The sequence below is a fragment of the Montipora capricornis genome, chromosome 6 (genome assembly GCF_036669925.1).
Source record: "Montipora capricornis isolate CH-2021 chromosome 6, ASM3666992v2, whole genome shotgun sequence".
In the NCBI taxonomy this organism is placed as follows: domain Eukaryota; kingdom Metazoa; phylum Cnidaria; class Anthozoa; order Scleractinia; family Acroporidae; genus Montipora; species Montipora capricornis.
Window position 1 is genome coordinate 41,402,293 of NC_090888.1, and position 2,500 is coordinate 41,404,792.

At 37.3% G+C, this 2,500-nt stretch overlaps 1 long non-coding RNA gene across 1 annotated transcript in view; it reads left to right on the forward strand.

Moving 5' to 3' along the window:
* The window catches only part of LOC138050521 (uncharacterized), a 42,679-nt gene extending 40,828 nt beyond the window's left edge, over nt 1-1,851 (forward strand). The window contains exon 3 of the long non-coding RNA XR_011132641.1: nt 280-1,851. This is a non-coding gene — a long non-coding RNA (uncharacterized lncRNA). The remainder of the gene's footprint in view (nt 1-279) is intronic.
* The last annotated feature ends 649 nt before the right edge of the window (nt 1,852-2,500 follow it).

Consider the following 2,500-nt stretch of genomic DNA (forward strand, 5'->3'; position numbering starts at 1 on the left):
AAATTAAATATTATCTGCTGTCAGAGCAACATTCTGAAACTTTTTCTTAAAATCTTCCGCTCTTTTGTTCTACATTGATTGATTGATTGATTTATTTATTCTGTTTTCCATCTTTTGTTATAGGTAACTTAAAATAACTGGGGACTAACTCGAAAACTACTCAGTTAATTAGCCTCCAGACTCAATATTTGTACACTATTCTAGTTCTTTTTTTATATTTTTATATATTTAAGCTTGTACAAGAGTTAATAAAGTGTTGTTGTTGTTGTTGTCATTCAGGAAGCAAAGATAAAATGCGCCTGGAGCTAATAGGGTTGGCTGTGGAACAGAAAAAGGAAGGAAAAACTAAATTGGCAGAGTTCATTGCTAATAGGGGCAGCAAAGTCGTTGAGGATGCTTTACAGCTGACTAAAGAATTTGATGAGGCACCCGCAAAGCTGTTACGGAAAGCAAATTATTGCATCCACACAGAAATTTGCGCTCATCACTGCGAGACAACATGGTTTCATTTGATTTCATACCCGCAGTGCAATATATGATGTATTTCATATATATCTTTCAATTTATCTGGTGTTTACATGTAAAGAAATAGAGCAGTTCAAGGAAGTGCACATATAATCCTTGGAGAAAAGAGGTGTTGATAGTAAAGGCAAAACAATATTAAACAGCACTGGAGTACTGAGCTGTGTTAAGTGAAAAACAAACAGACACGCGCGATCATGACTTGTATTTCATATTCAATCTGATTAATCTGTCAACAGAGATAACAAAGGGGTCAAATATAAACCACATATCTAAATATGGCCAAAAAAAAAAATCCTTTCTCTTTGGGAAATGCACTTCTTAATACTTTGTACGTCCTCCAGAAGGAGCTGTATCATCAATGCGTCTAGGTAAACTTTCTATGGTTTTGTCAACGATTTCTGTATCTCTGTGCTGGAAACTATTGAAAACCCTCTCTGTAAATTGCTCAAAAGATTCATTTGTTATTTTTCGCTCTAACGCTTCCTTTACTAAGTTCATTTTAACAAGATGAAACATTTTTTCTGGGGGATTTAAATCTTGTGAGCGACTTGGTAAGCGATGAAGTTTGGCTTCTATATCATGTAGGGCCTCCATGGCTTTCTTGCTCGTTTGACTGGGGTCATTGTCCATGACAAATATTCTTTTACTTTGTGCTTTTGGTCCTGCCTTTGCAAAAGTAATATTGAAATGTTGTCGTATGAACTGCACAAAGAAACAACCATTCAACTTCTGATCAGGCTTCAACAACACGACAGCTTTACCATAAGCTACTGCTACCATTAGGTCAAGTCTTCTCCCACCAGCCAACTCCTTTGTGTCTCTTTTTTCGACGGGCTCCCAAGTATTGTCTTTTTCATCAAAGCCTTCCCAGGAAACGAGCATTTCTTTACGTCTTTTTCTCGTTCTTTCTTTCTGGATCTCCTTGAAATAAAAGGTTCCTTCTAATAGCTCGTCCTGAGTGGATGCCATCTTCAGAGTGTCGAACGAGCAGACAGATCAGGTTTAAGTAGGTATCAGTTTGTTTACAGTCGGTAAAGTTGTAAAATTTGTCAACATTGAATGGGGGAGGGAGAGGGTTTGCAAAAGAACCCAGAATACGTGATAAAAAGTGAGTTGAAAAATAAAATGCTCTACTATCCCAATGAATTTGTCCATGATTGTAGATTCGGTGGTTATTGAAAGGTAGAAAAGGTGTTTTTCAAAGGGAGTGTCACACCAATTTTGGAACCTGTTGTAGCATCATCAATTAGTCTAAGGGACTTCCCACCCCTGACACAGGACCCCTAATCTACATGCTGAAAATTATGTAACAATTGTTTTATACCTGATCTTTTCCCCACCAGTATGGTGGCTGACACCTGCTATTTATAAATAGGCCTTTTTAAAACGAAAAATATGCCTATAAAGTTTTTTCGTTTAAATAAGAAAAAATTGCAAATCAAAATCAACGTAAAAGTGAAGGCAAAGTAATGTGTCCATGGTCAAAATCTGTGGTTGAAATTTTGAAAATTCACAATTTCTGATGGTCAAGAGCTGCTATAGCATACCATCATTAACTATAACCCCATTTTTCTCCAGTTTATCCATCTCCCTTTCAATTTCATCCTTTCATGGGTACGGAACCCTACTTGGTTTAAATATATGGTGATGTGTGCTTCCAACCTTTTCGTACCCTCATAGCTATCTTCAAACTACTCGCTATCTTTAGGGAGTAAATCACCAAGTTGACTTCTGGGCCGGGTTCCTGAAAGGTGTAATAACTCTAATCCAGGAATAAATGTGCTTTATTCCAGGCACATTTATCCCTGGGATAGGGTTATTACACCTTTCAGGAACCGGCCCCTGGCATCTTCCAATCCAGATCTCGTTAAACTAAATATTTCACCCCATACAAGCTTTATGTGGTAAAGCCAATTTCTGCCCAGTGTTATTCTCATAATTAGCTACAATAATTGGCATTGTATACTTGTGGCCC